The sequence below is a fragment of the Cololabis saira genome, unplaced genomic scaffold (assembly GCF_033807715.1).
Source record: "Cololabis saira isolate AMF1-May2022 unplaced genomic scaffold, fColSai1.1 scf051, whole genome shotgun sequence".
NCBI lineage: Eukaryota > Metazoa > Chordata > Actinopteri > Beloniformes > Belonidae > Cololabis > Cololabis saira.
The window spans coordinates 267,207-282,979 of record NW_026906215.1 but is presented as its reverse complement, the minus strand read 5'-3'; the positions used below and the strand labels follow the sequence as shown (position 1 = coordinate 282,979).

Sequence of the window (15,773 nt, the reverse complement as noted above, 5' to 3'; positions counted from 1 at the left end):
TCTCCCTATTGCCGCAATTCTCCAAGTTACTGGAGAAGCTATTTGCTGCCAGATTAAATAGCTTTGTAGAGAAGCATAATTTGTTATCGGATAGTCAGTATGGGTTCAGAAAAAACAGATCTACTTCACATGCACTTATTGATTTAATAGAAGAAATAACCACACATTTAGACAAAGGGAGGTTCACCATTGGAGTTTTTATTGATTTGAAAAAAGCTTTTGACACCATAGATCATGATATTTTGTTAAAAAAGATGGAGAGATATGGCACTAGGGGGACTGTTTTGAACTGGCTGAGAAGCTATCTAGGTAACAGGAAACAGTCTGTCCAAATCGGCAATCATATTTCCTCAGAAAGAAATATCACTTGTGGTGTGCCTCAAGGGTCAATATTGGGGCCTTTACTACTTTATTTTGTACATAAATGACATCTGTAAAGTTTCAAAAGTTATGAAATTTGTACTTTTCGCCGATGATACCAACATGATTTGTTCTGGTGAGGGCTTGCAGCAGCTTTTACAAGAAATCATGCAGGAAATGAATAAATTGAAAAACTGGTTTGATTATAACAAATTGTCACTTAATCTAGAAAAAACAAAACTAATTTTATTTGGCAGACGTAAAGTTGACATTCCAGTGCAAATAATAATACATAATATAAGTATCGAAAGAGTGAATCATATCACATTTCTTGGCGTGATAATTGATAAAAAAATCTGCTGGAAAACTCACATTGGCTATGTATGTTCCAAGATTGCAAAGAGTGTGGGTGTTATGAGGCGATCTAGGTTCATACTTAACCAACAGTCTCTACTTATTTTATATTATTCTTTTGTTTTGCCATATTTGAGTTACTGTGTGGAAGTCTGGGGTAATGCATATAAAACCAACCTGTTGCCTCTATATATATTACAAAAAAGAGCCATACGAACAGTTTTCAATGTCAGGTTCAATGATCACACTAATTTACTTTTTCTTAAGGCCTCTGCGTTAAAATTTTTTGATTTGGTCAAATTGAAAACTGCATTAATCATGTACAAAGCTAAAAACTATCTTCTGCCAAGTTTAATTCAAAAATTATTTTATGACAGGGAAGGTGGTAAAAGGTATGACTTAAGAGGAAAACTTAAATTACAACAACAAAGTGTAAGATCAACTCTTAAGAGTATGTGTGTTTCTGTTGGAGGGGTTATTCTGTGGAACAGCCTTGAAGATGAAATTAAACTTAGTCAAAGTGTCAGTCAATTTAAAAGCAAGTACAGAAAAGCAGTCTTTGAATTATATAAAAGGGAAGAAGAGAGAAACTGATGTAAAGAAATGAAATGATTGAGGGGAAGAGGGTTTAAGGGAGTAACTTTGTGTTATGGTTGTCTTTGTTATATGTGTGTTGGCGGGGGATGGAAATGAATAAGCTTTGCTTCTGCCATCCCCTTTTCAAACAGTGTTTGTTTTTGTTTTGTTATAGTGTCTGTTGTTGGTATTGTTGTTTGTTCTGTTCAATGGTGTCCTGTAACTTTCTGTTCTTGTTTTGTAGTACAAGAGTTGTGGTTTTGTTGGTTTGAAATAAATAAAATGATATTGTGGAACTGCAACGAAATTCATTTCTGCATAAGACCCAATGCGAGAAAGAGATGGTCGACCTTCCTGTGCCGAGCACCAAGAAGAGGATTAGAGGGGTTTTACAAGTCCAAATAATATTATTGCAGTAATACATGTTTCCGCCCAGTTTCGAACAGGGGACCTTTCGCGTGTTAGGCGAACATGATAACCAATACACTACGAAAACTTGCATGCTTTGAAAATGGCGGGCGTAACGAAAAAAAAATCCTATCTTCAAATCATTCATGTTAGAAATAAATGTGTGATTTCATATAAGTTGTCCTGGTGCGGTAAAATTAAAAATCATCCATCGGTATTACCATGCTGGGTAGAAAATACAAAATGTACCACAAGGGAAGCCAACTGATTACTTTTGAAAGACAGTACTGGATATGCTTAATAACTGCAAATTAGGCTGTCGTCTTGCACATTCAAACATTACTCGTTGTTGGCAGGATTCGAACCTGCGCGGGGAATCCCCAATGGATTTCTAGTCCATCGCCTTAACCACTCGGCCACAACAACCTGTCAGCTGTGTGTATGTGTGTGTGTGTGTGTGTGTGTGTGTGTGTGTGTGAATCTTCAGAAATAGACAATTTAGAGTCTTTATTTTAAAATGGTTGGTTTTACTTTATTAGGTTGAGACATATTTTCATCCTCATTTTGATTAAATGCATTTTTATCAACAGTCAGTGCAGTATGTTCATAGATCATACATCCACTTTCTTGTTTCCAAAAAGCTCTGGATAGATTTCAGTTAATCTCTCACATCTCATGTATGAGAGGATCTCTTAAGTAGCAGAGGATGGTTTCGATCCATCGACCTCTGGGTTATGGGCCCAGCACGCTTCCGCTGCGCCACTCTGCTGTATAACCAGGATGTGACTCCGCCACACAGTGGGGGGGAGGGGGGTAGGGGACTTAAAAGCGGGTCCCCTGGTTCGGACGGTGAGCCGGGTCTCTGGGTGGCTCCAGGTGAGCCGGGTTGTTGAGGTTGTTGAGTTGTTTTTGGGGTCTGGTGGTGGAAGCTCCTGAGGTGGGGTGGTGATGCTGCTGGGGTCTGGTGGTGCAGCTAGTGGGGTCTGGTGGTGGAAGCTCCTGGGGTCTGGTGATGGAAGCTCCTGGGGTCAGGTGATGGAAGCTCCTTGGGTCTGGTGATGGAAATTCCTGGGGTCTGGTGGTGGAAGCTCCTGGGGTCTGGTGGTGATGCTGCTGGGGTCTGGTGGTGATGCTGCTGGGGTCTGGTGGTGGAGCTAGTGGTGTCTGGTGGTGGAAGCTCCTGAGGTGTGGTGGTGATGCTGCTGTCGTCTGGTGGTGGAGCTAGTGGTGTCTGGTGGTGGAAGCTCCTGGGGTCAAAGTCCAGAGTGCTAACCATTACACCATGGAACCCTGTTCAGCTTTTATTGTGTTTTTATTGTGGTCCTGAAACCAGAACATGAGTAAAAAACAATATGCGCTTGAGCATCTGACAGAGTGCTGTCCATGGTGCTAGGAGCGTCTGGGTGTTTATGGTACCAGGGCCCTGGTCCTCCAGGCCCAAGGGCTGGCTCTTTCACTCCAGTGGCCGGTTGGTGGGGGGCTTAAAAGCGGGTCCCCGGGTTCGGACGGTGAGCCGGGTCTTTGGGTGGCTCCAGGTGAGCCGGGTTTTTGAGGTTGTTGAGTTGTTGTTAGGGTTTGGTGGTGGAAGCTCCTGAGGTTTGGTGGTGGAAGCTCCTGGGGTCTGGTGATGGAAGCTCCTGGGGTGTGGTGGTGGAAGCTCCTGGGTTCTGGTGGTGATGCTCCTGGGGTCTGGTGCTGATGCTGCTGGGGTCTGGTGGTGGAAGCTCCTGGGGTCTGGTGGTGGAAGCTCCTGAGGTCTGGTGGTGGAAGCTCCTGGGGTCTGGTGGTGGAAGCTCCTGGGGTCTGGTGGTGGAAGCTCCTGGGGTCTGGTGGTGGAAGCTCCTGGGGTCTGGTGCTGATGCTGCTGGGGTCCGGTGGTGGAGCTAGTGGGGTCTGGTGTTGGAAGCTCCTGGGGTCTGGTGGTGGAGCTAGTAGGGTCTGGTGGTGGATGGGGTCTGGTGGTGATGCTGCTGGGGTCTGGTGGTGGAGCTAGTGGGGTCTTGTGGTGGATGGGGTCTGGTGGTAATGCTGCTGGGGTCTGGTGGTGGAGCTAGTAGGGTCTGGTGGTGGATGGGGTCTGGTGGTAATGCTGCTGGGGTCTGGTGGTGGAGCTAGTGGGGTCTGGTGGTGATGCTGCTGGGGTCTGGTGGAAGCTCCTGGGGTCTGGTGGTGGAAGCTCCTGAGGTCTGGTGGTGGAAGCTCCTGGGGTCTGGTGGTGGAAGCTCCTGGGGTCTGGTGGTGATGCTGCTGGGGTATGGTGGTGGAGCTAGTGGGGTCTGGTGTTGGAAGCTCCTGGGGTCTGGTGGTGGAGCTAGTGGGGTCTGGTGTTAATGCTGCTGGGGTTTGGTGGTGGAGCTAGTGACTTACATGTTTTGAAAAAGGCGGGCATGACGAAAAGATCCTGTAAAAAATCTCTGTAATATGTTTCTTTTTTTCCTGTAAAGTTGGACATTTGAAAGATTAGGTAAATGGGGAATGACTGGCTTTTAATCAGTTGTGGAACTGCAACGAAATTCATTTCTGCATAAGACCCAATGCGAGAAAGAGATGGTCGACCTTCCTGTGCCGAGCACCAAGAAGAGGATTAGAGGGGTTTTCCAAGTCCAAATAATATTATTGCAGTAATACATGTTTCCGCCCAGTTTCGAACAGGGGACCTTTCGCGTGTTAGGCGAACATGATAACCAATACACTACGAAAACTTGCATGCTTTGAAAATGGCGGGCGTAACGAAAAAAAAATCCTATCTTCAAATCATTCATGTTAGAAATAAATGTGTGATTTCATATAAGTTGTCCTGGTGCGGTAAAATTAAAAATCATCCATCGGTATTACCATGCTGGGTAGAAAATACAAAATGTACCACAAGGGAAGCCAACTGATTACTTTTGAAAGACAGTACTGGATATGATTAATAACTGCAAATTAGGCAGTAGTCTTGCACATTCATACATTACTCGTTGTTGGCAGGATTCGAACCTGCGCGGGGAATCCCCAATGGATTTCTAGTCCATCGCCTTAACCACTCGGCCACAACAACCTGTCAGCTGTGTGTATGTGTGTGTGTGTGTGTGTGAATCTTCAGAAATAGACAATTTAGAGTCTTTATTTTAAAATGGTTGGTTTTACTTTATTTTAAAATGGTTGGTTTTACTTTATTAGGTTGAGACATATTTTCATCCTCATTTTGATTAAATGCATTTTCATCAACAGTCAGTGCAGTATGTTCATAGATCATACATCCACTTTCTTGTTTCCAAAAAGCTCTGGATAGATTTCAGTTAATCTCTCACATCTCATGTATGAGAGGATCTCTTAAGTAGCAGAGGATGGTTTCGATCCATCGACCTCTGGGTTATGGGCCCAGCACGCTTCCGCTGCGCCACTCTGCTGTATAACCAGGATGTGACTCCGCCACACAGTGGGGGGGAGGGGGGTAGGGGACTTAAAAGCGGGTCCCCTGGTTCGGACGGTGAGCCGGGTCTCTGGGTGGCTCCAGGTGAGCCGGGTTGTTGAGGTTGTTGAGTTGTTGTTGGGGTCTGGTGGTGGAAGCTCCTGAGGTGTGGTGGTGATGCTGCTGGGGTCTGGTGGTGCAGCTAGTGGGGTCTGGTGGTGGAAGCTCCTGGGGTCAGGTGATGGAAGCTCCTGGGGTCAGGTGATGGAAGCTCCTTGGGTCTGGTGATGGAAATTCCTGGGGTCTGGTGGTGGAAGCTCCTGGGGTCTGGTGGTGATGCTGCTGGGGTCTGGTGGTGATGCTGCTGGGGTCTGGTGGTGGAGCTAGTGGTGTCTGGTGGTGGAAGCTCCTGAGGTGTGGTGGTGATGCTGCTGTCGTCTGGTGGTGGAGCTAGTGGTGTCTGGTGGTGGAAGCTCCTGGGGTTAAAGTCCAGAGTGCTAACCATTACACCATGGAACCCTGTTCAGCTTTTATTGTGTTTTTATTGTGGTCCTGAAACCAGAACATGAGTAAAAAACAATATGCGCTTGAGCATTTGACAGAGTGCTGTCCATGGTGCTAGGAGCGTCTGGGTGTTTATGGTACCAGGGCCCTGGTCCTCCAGGCCCAAGGGCTGGCTCTTTCACTCCAGTGGCCGGTCGGTGGGGGGCTTAAAAGCGGGTCCCCGGGTTCGGACGGTGAGCCGGGTCTTTGGGTGGCTCCAGGTGAGCCGGGTTTTTGAGGTTGTTGAGTTGTTGTTAGGGTTTGGTGGTGGAAGCTCCTGAGGTGTGGTGGGGATGCTGCTGGGGTCTGGTGGTGCAGCTAGAGGGGTCTGGTGGTGGAAGCTCCTGGGGTCTGGTGATGGAAGCTCCTGGGGTGTGGTGGTGGAAGCTCCTGGGTTCTGGTGGTGATGCTGCTGGGGTCTGGTGCTGATGCTGCTGGGGTCTGGTGGTGGAAGCTCCTGGGGTCTGGTGGTGGAAGCTCCTGAGGTCTGGTGGTGGAAGCTCCTGGGGTCTGGTGGGGGAAGCTCCTGGGGTCTGGTGGTGGAAGCTCCTGGGGTCTGGTGGTGGAAGCTCCTGGGGTCTGGTGCTGATGCTGCTGGGGTCTGGTGGTGGAGCTAGTGGGGTCTGGTGTTGGAAGCTCCTGGGGTCTGGTGGTGGAGCTAGTAGGGTCTGGTGGTGGATGGGGTCTGGTGGTGATGCTGCTGGGGTCTGGTGGTGGAGCTAGTGGGGTCTTGTGGTGGATGGGGTCTGGTGGTAATGCTGCTGGGGTCTGGTGGTGGAGCTAGTAGGGTCTGGTGGTGGATGGGGTCTGGTGGTAATGCTGCTGGGGTCTGGTGGTGGAGCTAGTGGGGTCTGGTGGTGATGCTGCTGGGGTCTGGTGGAAGCTCCTGGGGTCTGGTGGTGGAAGCTCCTGAGGTCTGGTGGTGGAAGCTCCTGGGGTCTGGTGGTGGAAGCTCCTGGGGTCTGGTGGTGGAAGCTCCTGGGGTCTGGTGGTGATGCTGCTGGGGTCTGGTGGAAGCTCCTGGGGTCTGGTGGTGGAAGCTCCTGAGGTCTGGTGGTGGAAGCTCCTGGGGTCTGGTGGTGGAAGCTCCTGAGGTCTGGTGGTGGAAGCTCCTGGGGTCTGGTGGTGGAAGCTCCTGGGGTCTGGTGGTGATGCTGCTGGGGTATGGTGGTGGAGCTAGTGGGGTCTGGTGTTGGAAGCTCCTGGGGTCTGGTGGTGGAGCTAGTGGGGTCTGGTGTTAATGCTGCTGGGGTTTGGTGGTGGAGCTAGTGACTTACATGTTTTGAAAAAGGCGGGCATGACGAAAAGATCCTGTAAAAAATCTCTGTAATATGTTTCTTTTTTTCCTGTAAAGTTGGACATTTGAAAGATTAGGTAAATGGGGAATGACTGGCTTTTAATCAGTTGTGGAACTGCAACGAAATTCATTTCTGCATAAGACCCAATGCGAGAAAGAGATGGTCGACCTTCCTGTGCCGAGCACCAAGAAGAGGATTATAGGGGTTTTACAAGTCCAAATAATATTATTGCAGTAATACATGTTTGCCCCCAGTTTCGAACAGGGGACCTTTCGCGTGTTAGGCAAACTTGATAACCACTACACTACAGAAACTTGCATGCTTTGAAAATGGCGGGCGTAACGAAAAAAAAATCCTATCTTCAAATCATTCATGTTAGAAATAAATGTGTGATTTCATATAAGTTGTCCTGGTGCGGTAAAATTAAAAATCATCCATCGGTATTACCATGCTGGGTAGAAAATACAAAATGTACCACAAGGGAAGCCAACTGATTACTTTTGAAAGACAGTACTGGATATGATTAATAACTGCAAATTAGGCTGTCGTCTTGCACATTCAAACATTACTCGTTGTTGGCAGGATTCGAACCTGCGCGGGGAATCCCCAATGGATTTCTAGTCCATCGCCTTAACCACTCGGCCACAACAACCTGTCAGCTGTGTGTATGTGTGTGTGTGTGTGTGTGAATCTTCAGAAATAGACAATTTAGAGTCTTTATTTTAAAATGGTTGGTTTTACTTTATTTTAAAATGGTTGGTTTTACTTTATTAGGTTGAGACATATTTTCATCCTCATTTTGATTAAATGCATTTTCATCAACAGTCAGTGCAGTATGTTCATAGATCATACATCCACTTTCTTGTTTCCAAAAAGCTCTGGATAGATTTCAGTTAATCTCTCACATCTCATGTATGAGAGGATCTCTTAAGTAGCAGAGGATGGTTTCGATCCATCGACCTCTGGGTTATGGGCCCAGCACGCTTCCGCTGCGCCACTCTGCTGTATAACCAGGATGTGACTCCGCCACACAGTGGGGGGGAGGGGGGTAGGGGACTTAAAAGCGGGTCCCCTGGTTCGGACGGTGAGCCAGGTCTCTGGGTGGCTCCAGGTGAGCCGGGTTGTTGAGGTTGTTGAGTTGTTGTTGGGGTCTGGTGGTGGAAGCTCCTGAGGTGTGGTGGTGATGCTGCTGGGGTCTGGTGGTGCAGCTAGTGGGGTCTGGTGGTGGAAGCTCCTGGGGTCAGGTGATGGAAGCTCCTGGGGTCAGGTGATGGAAGCTCCTTGGGTCTGGTGATGGAAATTCCTGGGGTCTGGTGGTGGAAGCTCCTGGGGTCTGGTGGTGATGCTGCTGGGGTCTGGTGGTGATGCTGCTGGGGTCTGGTGGTGGAGCTAGTGGTGTCTGGTGGTGGAAGCTCCTGAGGTGTGGTGGTGATGCTCCTGTCGTCTGGTGGTGGAGCTAGTGGTGTCTGGTGGTGGAAGCTCCTGGGGTTAAAGTCCAGAGTGCTAACCATTACACCATGGAACCCTGTTCAGCTTTTATTGTGTTTTTATTGTGGTCCTGAAACCAGAACATGAGTAAAAAACAATATGCGCTTGAGCATTTGACAGAGTGCTGTCCATGGTGCTAGGAGCGTCTGGGTGTTTATGGTACCAGGGCCCTGGTCCTCCAGGCCCAAGGGCTGGCTCTTTCACTCCAGTGGCCGGTCGGTGGGGGGCTTAAAAGCGGGTCCCCGGGTTCGGACGGTGAGCCGGGTCTTTGGGTGGCTCCAGGTGAGCCGGGTTTTTGAGGTTGTTGAGTTGTTGTTAGGGTTTGGTGGTGGAAGCTCCTGAGGTTTGGTGGGGATGCTGCTGGGGTCTGGTGGTGCAGCTAGAGGGGTCTGGTGGTGGAAGCTCCTGGGGTCTGGTGATGGAAGCTCCTGGGGTGTGGTGGTGGAAGCTCCTGGGTTCTGGTGGTGATGCTGCTGGGGTCTGGTGCTGATGCTGCTGGGGTCTGGTGGTGGAAGCTCCTGGGGTCTGGTGGTGGAAGCTCCTGAGGTCTGGTGGTGGAAGCTCCTGGGGTCTGGTGGGGGAAGCTCCTGGGGTCTGGTGGTGGAAGCTCCTGGGGTCTGGTGGTGGAAGCTCCTGGGGTCTGGTGCTGATGCTGCTGGGGTCTGGTGGTGGAGCTAGTGGGGTCTGGTGTTGGAAGCTCCTGGGGTCTGGTGGTGGAGCTAGTAGGGTCTGGTGGTGGATGGGGTCTGGTGGTGATGCTGCTGGGGTCTGGTGGTGGAGCTAGTGGGGTCTTGTGGTGGATGGGGTCTGGTGGTAATGCTGCTGGGGTCTGGTGGTGGAGCTAGTAGGGTCTGGTGGTGGATGGGGTCTGGTGGTAATGCTGCTGGGGTCTGGTGGTGGAGCTAGTGGGGTCTGGTGGTGATGCTGCTGGGGTCTGGTGGAAGCTCCTGGGGTCTGGTGGTGGAAGCTCCTGAGGTCTGGTGGTGGAAGCTCCTGGGGTCTGGTGGTGGAAGCTCCTGGGGTCTGGTGGTGGAAGCTCCTGGGGTCTGGTGGTGATGCTGCTGGGGTCTGGTGGAAGCTCCTGGGGTCTGGTGGTGGAAGCTCCTGAGGTCTGGTGGTGGAAGCTCCTGGGGTCTGGTGGTGGAAGCTCCTGAGGTCTGGTGGTGGAAGCTCCTGGGGTCTGGTGGTGGAAGCTCCTGGGGTCTGGTGGTGATGCTGCTGGGGTATGGTGGTGGAGCTAGTGGGGTCTGGTGTTGGAAGCTCCTGGGGTCTGGTGGTGGAGCTAGTGGGGTCTGGTGTTAATGCTGCTGGGGTTTGGTGGTGGAGCTAGTGACTTACATGTTTTGAAAAAGGCGGGCATGACGAAAAGATCCTGTAAAAAATCTCTGTAATATGTTTCTTTTTTTCCTGTAAAGTTGGACATTTGAAAGATTAGGTAAATGGGGAATGACTGGCTTTTAATCAGTTGTGGAACTGCAACGAAATTCATTTCTGCATAAGACCCAATGCGAGAAAGAGATGGTCGACCTTCCTGTGCCGAGCACCAAGAAGAGGATTATAGGGGTTTTACAAGTCCAAATAATATTATTGCAGTAATACATGTTTGCCCCCAGTTTCGAACAGGGGACCTTTCGCGTGTTAGGCAAACTTGATAACCACTACACTACAGAAACTTGCATGCTTTGAAAATGGCGGGCGTAACGAAAAAAAAATCCTATCTTCAAATCATTCATGTTAGAAATAAATGTGTGATTTCATATAAGTTGTCCTGGTGCGGTAAAATTAAAAATCATCCATCGGTATTACCATGCTGGGTAGAAAATACAAAATGTACCACAAGGGAAGCCAACTGATTACTTTTGAAAGACAGTACTGGATATGATTAATAACTGCAAATTAGGCTGTCGTCTTGCACATTCAAACATTACTCGTTGTTGGCAGGATTCGAACCTGCGCGGGGAATCCCCAATGGATTTCTAGTCCATCGCCTTAACCACTCGGCCACAACAACCTGTCAGCTGTGTGTATGTGTGTGTGTGTGTGTGTGTGTGTGTGTGTGTGTGTGTGTGTGAATCTTCAGAAATAGACAATTTAGAGTCTTTATTTTAAAATGGTTGGTTTTACTTTATTTTAAAATGGTTGGTTTTACTTTATTAGGTTGAGACATATTTTCATCCTCATTTTGATTAAATGCATTTTCATCAACAGTCAGTGCAGTATGTTCATAGATCATACATCCACTTTCTTGTTTCCAAAAAGCTCTGGATAGATTTCAGTTAATCTCTCACATCTCATGTATGAGAGGATCTCTTAAGTAGCAGAGGATGGTTTCGATCCATCGACCTCTGGGTTATGGGCCCAGCACGCTTCCGCTGCGCCACTCTGCTGTATAACCAGGATGTGACTCCGCCACACAGTGGGGGGGAGGGGGGTAGGGGACTTAAAAGCGGGTCCCCTGGTTCGGACGGTGAGCCGGGTCTCTGGGTGGCTCCAGGTGAGCCGGGTTGTTGAGGTTGTTGAGTTGTTGTTGGGGTCTGGTGGTGGAAGCTCCTGAGGTGTGGTGGTGATGCTGCTGGGGTCTGGTGGTGCAGCTAGTGGGGTCTGGTGGTGGAAGCTCCTGGGGTCTGGTGATGGAAGCTCCTGGGGTCAGGTGATGGAAGCTCCTTGGGTCTGGTGATGGAAATTCCTGGGGTCTGGTGGTGGAAGCTCCTGGGGTCTGGTGATGGAAGCTCCTGGGGTCAGGTGATGGAAGCTCCTTGGGTCTGGTGATGGAAATTCCTGGGGTCTGGTGGTGGAAGCTCCTGAGGTGTGGTGGTGATGCTGCTGTCGTCTGGTGGTGGAGCTAGTGGTGTCTGGTGGTGGAAGCTCCTGGGGTCAAAGTCCAGAGTGCTAACCATTACACCATGGAACCCTGTTCAGCTTTTATTGTGTTTTTATTGTGGTCCTGAAACCAGAACATGAGTAAAAAACAATATGCGCTTGAGCATCTGACAGAGTGCTGTCCATGGTGCTAGGAGCGTCTGGGTGTTTATGGTACCAGGGCCCTGGTCCTCCAGGCCCAAGGGTTGGCTCTTTCACTCCAGTGGCCGGTCGGTGGGGGGCTTAAAAGCGGGTCCCCGGGTTCGGACGGTGAGCCGGGTCTTTGGGTGGCTCCAGGTGAGCCGGGTTTTTGAGGTTGTTGAGTTGTTGTTAGGGTTTGGTGGTGGAAGCTCCTGAGGTGTGGTGGGGATGCTGCTGGGGTCTGGTGGTGCAGCTAGAGGGGTCTGGTGGTGGAAGCTCCTGGGGTCTGGTGATGGAAGCTCCTGGGGTGTGGTGGTGGAAGCTCCTGGGTTCTGGTGGTGATGCTGCTGGGGTCTGGTGCTGATGCTGCTGGGGTCTGGTGGTGGAAGCTCCTGGGGTCTGGTGGTGGAAGCTCCTGAGGTCTGGTGGTGGAAGCTCCTGGGGTCTGGTGGTGGAAGCTCCTGGGGTCTGGTGGTGGAAGCTCCTGGGGTCTGGTGGTGGAAGCTCCTGGGGTCTGGTGCTGATGCTGCTGGGGTCTGGTGGTGGAGCTAGTGGGGTCTGGTGTTGGAAGCTCCTGGGGTCTGGTGGTGGAGCTAGTAGGGTCTGGTGGTGGATGGGGTCTGGTGGTGATGCTGCTGGGGTCTGGTGGTGGAGCTAGTGGGGTCTTGTGGTGGATGGGGTCTGGTGGTAATGCTGCTGGGGTCTGGTGGTGGAGCTAGTAGGGTCTGGTGGTGGATGGGGTCTGGTGGTAATGCTGCTGGGGTCTGGTGGTGGAGCTAGTGGGGTCTGGTGGTGATGCTGCTGGGGTCTGGTGGAAGCTCCTGGGGTCTGGTGGTGGAAGCTCCTGAGGTCTGGTGGTGGAAGCTCCTGGGGTCTGGTGGTGGATGCTCCTGGGGTCTGGTGGTGGAAGCTCCTGGGGTCTGGTGGTGATGCTGCTGGGGTCTGGTGGAAGCTCCTGGGGTCTGGTGGTGGAAGCTCCTGAGGTCTGGTGGTGGAAGCTCCTGGGGTCTGGTGGTGGAAGCTCCTGGGGTCTGGTGGTGATGCTGCTGGGGTATGGTGGTGGAGCTAGTGGGGTCTGGTGTTGGAAGCTCCTGGGGTCTGGTGGTGGAGCTAGTGGGGTCTGGTGTTAATGCTGCTGGGGTTTGGTGGTGGAGCTAGTGACTTACATGTTTTGAAAAAGGCGGGCATGACGAAAAGATCCTGTAAAAAATCTCTGTAATATGTTTCTTTTTTTCCTGTAAAGTTGGACATTTGAAAGATTAGGTAAATGGGGAATGACTGGCTTTTAATCAGTTGTGGAACTGCAACGAAATTCATTTCTGCATAAGACCCAATGCGAGAAAGAGATGGTCGACCTTCCTGTGCCGAGCACCAAGAAGAGGATTAGAGGGGTTTTACAAGTCCAAATAATATTATTGCAGTAATACATGTTTGCCCCCAGTTTCGAACAGGGGACCTTTCGCGTGTTAGTCAAACTTGATAACCACTACACTACAGAAACTTGCATGCTTTGAAAATGGCGGGCGTAACGAAAAAAAAATCCTATCTTCAAATCATTCATGTTAGAAATAAATGTGTGATTTCATATAAGTTGTCCTGGTGCGGTAAAATTAAAAATCATCCATCGGTATTACCATGCTGGGTAGAAAATACAAAATGTACCACAAGGGAAGCCAACTGATTACTTTTGAAAGACAGTACTGGATATGATTAATAACTGCAAATTAGGCTGTCGTCTTGCACATTCAAACATTACTCGTTGTTGGCAGGATTCGAACCTGCGCGGGGAATCCCCAATGGATTTCTAGTCCATCGCCTTAACCACTCGGCCACAACAACCTGTCAGCTGTGTGTATGTGTGTGTGTGTGTGTGTGTGTGTGTGTGTGTGTGTGTGAATCTTCAGAAATAGACAATTTAGAGTCTTTATTTTAAAATGGTTGGTTTTACTTTATTTTAAAATGGTTGGTTTTACTTTATTAGGTTGAGACATATTTTCATCCTCATTTTGATTAAATGCATTTTCATCAACAGTCAGTGCAGTATGTTCATAGATCATACATCCACTTTCTTGTTTCCAAAAAGCTCTGGATAGATTTCAGTTAATCTCTCACATCTCATGTATGAGAGGATCTCTTAAGTAGCAGAGGATGGTTTCGATCCATCGACCTCTGGGTTATGGGCCCAGCACGCTTCCGCTGCGCCACTCTGCTGTATAACCAGGATGTGACTCCGCCACACAGTGGGGGGGAGGGGGGTAGGGGACTTAAAAGCGGGTCCCCTGATTCGGACGGTGAGCCGGGTCTCGGGGTGGCTCCAGGTGAGCCGGGTTGTTGAGGTTGTTGAGTTGTTGTTGGGGTCTGGTGGTGGAAGCTCCTGAGGTGTGGTGGTGATGCTGCTGGGGTCTGGTGGTGCAGCTAGTGGGGTCTGGTGGTGGAAGATCCTGGGGTCTGGTGATGGAAGCTCCTGGGGTCAGGTGATGGAAGCTCCTTGGGTCTGGTGATGGAAATTCCTGGGGTCTGGTGGTGGAAGCTCCTGGGGTCTGGTGGTGATGCTGCTGGGGTCTGGTGATGATGCTGCTGGGGTCTGGTGGTGGAAGCTCCTGGGGTCTGGTGCTGATGCTGCTGGGGTCCGGTAGTGGAGCTTGTGGGGTCTGGTGTTGGAAGCTCCTGGGGTCTGGTGGTGGAGCTAGTAGGGTCTGGTGGTGGATGGGGTCTGGTGGTGATGCTGCTGGGGTCTGGTGGTGGAGCTAGTGGGGTCTTGTGGTGGATGGGGTCTGGTGGTAATGCTGCTGGGGTCTGGTGGTGGAGCTAGTAGGGTCTGGTGGTGGATGGGGTCTGGTGGTAATGCTGCTGGGGTCTGGTGGTGGAGCTAGTGGGGTCTGGTGGTGATGCTGCTGGGGTCTGGTGGAAGCTCCTGGGGTCTGGTGGTGGAAGCTCCTGAGGTCTGGTGGTGGAAGCTCCTGGGGTCTGGTGGTGGAAGCTCCTGGGGTCTGGTGGTGATGCTGCTGGGGTATGGTGGTGGAGCTAGTGGGGTCTGGTGTTGGAAGCTCCTGGGGTCTGGTGGTGGAGCTAATGGGGTCTGGTGTTAATGCTGCTGGGGTTTGGTGGTGGAGCTAGTGACCTACATGTTTTGAAAAAGGCGGGCATGACGAAAAGATCCTGTAAAAAATCTATGTAATATGTTTCTTTTTTTCCTGTAAAGTTGGACATTTGAAAGATTAGGTAAATGAGGAATGACTGGCTTTTAATCAGTTGTGGAACTGCAACGAAATTCATTTCTGCATAAGACCCAATGCGAGAAAGAGATGGTCGACCTTCCTGTGCCGAGCACCAAGAAGAGGATTAGAGGGGTTTTCCAAGTCCAAATAATATTATTGCAGTAATACATGCTTCCGCCCAGTTTCGAACAGGGGACCTTTCGCGTGTTAGGCGACCGTGATAACCACTACACTACGGAAACTTGCATGCTTTGAAAATGGCGGGCGTAACGAAAATAAAATCCTATCTTCAAATCATTCATGTTAGAAATAAATGTGTGATTTCATATAAGTTGTCCTGGTGCGGTAAAATTAAAAATCATCCATCGGTATTACCATGCTGGGTAGAAAATACAAAATGTACCACAAGGGAAGCCAACTGATTACTTTTGAAAGACAGTACTGGATATGATTAATAACTGCAAATTAGGCAGTCGTCTTGCACATTCAAACATTACTCGTTGTTGGCAGGATTCGAACCTGCGCGGGGAATCCCCAATGGATTTCTAGTCCATCGCCTTAACCACTCGGCCACAACAACCTGTCAGCTGTGTGTATGTGTGTGTGTGTATGTGTGTGTGTGAGTGTGTGTGTGTGTGTGTGAATCTTCAGAAATAGACAATTTAGAGTCTTTATTTTAAAATGGTTGGTTTTACTTTATTAGGTTGAGACATATTTTCATCCTCATTTTGATTAAATGCATTTTCATCAACAGTCAGTGCAGTATGTTCATAGATCATACATCCACTTTCTTGTTTCCAAAAAGCTCTGGATAGATTTCAGTTAATCTCTCACATCTCATCTATGAGAGGATCTCTTAAGTAGCAGAGGATGGTTTCGATCCATCGACCTCTGGGTTATGGGCCCAGCACGCTTCCGCTGCGCCACACTGCTGTATAACCAGGATGTGACTCCGCCACACAGTGGGGGGGAGGGGGGTAGGGGACTTAAAAGCGGGTCCCCTGGTTCGGACGGTGAGCCGGGTCTCGGGGTGGCTCCAGGTGAGCCGGGTTGTTGAGGTTGTTGAGTTGTTGTTGGGGTCTGGTGGTGGAAGCTCCTGAGGTGTGGTGGTGATGCTGCTGGGGTCTGGTGGTG

At 49.8% G+C, this 15,773-nt stretch overlaps 6 non-coding genes across 6 annotated transcripts; all 6 read right to left on the bottom strand.

Annotated features, from left to right (window-relative positions):
- Nucleotides 1-2,042: 2,042 nt before the first annotated feature.
- Nucleotides 2,043-2,124, bottom strand: trnas-aga (transfer RNA serine (anticodon AGA)). The gene has a single exon. It is a non-coding gene; the product is annotated as a tRNA-Ser (tRNA).
- A 2,532-nt stretch (nt 2,125-4,656) lies between these two features.
- trnas-aga (transfer RNA serine (anticodon AGA)) lies at nt 4,657-4,738 on the bottom strand. The gene has a single exon. It is a non-coding gene; the product is annotated as a tRNA-Ser (tRNA).
- A 2,765-nt stretch (nt 4,739-7,503) lies between these two features.
- Nucleotides 7,504-7,585, bottom strand: trnas-aga (transfer RNA serine (anticodon AGA)). The gene has a single exon. It is a non-coding gene; the product is annotated as a tRNA-Ser (tRNA).
- Nucleotides 7,586-10,350: 2,765 nt separating this feature from the next.
- Nucleotides 10,351-10,432, bottom strand: trnas-aga (transfer RNA serine (anticodon AGA)). Its single transcript has one exon. It is a non-coding gene; the product is annotated as a tRNA-Ser (tRNA).
- Nucleotides 10,433-13,178: 2,746 nt separating this feature from the next.
- On the bottom strand, nt 13,179-13,260 carry trnas-aga (transfer RNA serine (anticodon AGA)). Its single transcript has one exon. It is a non-coding gene; the product is annotated as a tRNA-Ser (tRNA).
- Nucleotides 13,261-15,137: 1,877 nt separating this feature from the next.
- Nucleotides 15,138-15,219, bottom strand: trnas-aga (transfer RNA serine (anticodon AGA)). The gene has a single exon. It is a non-coding gene; the product is annotated as a tRNA-Ser (tRNA).
- Nucleotides 15,220-15,773: the final 554 nt, after the last annotated feature.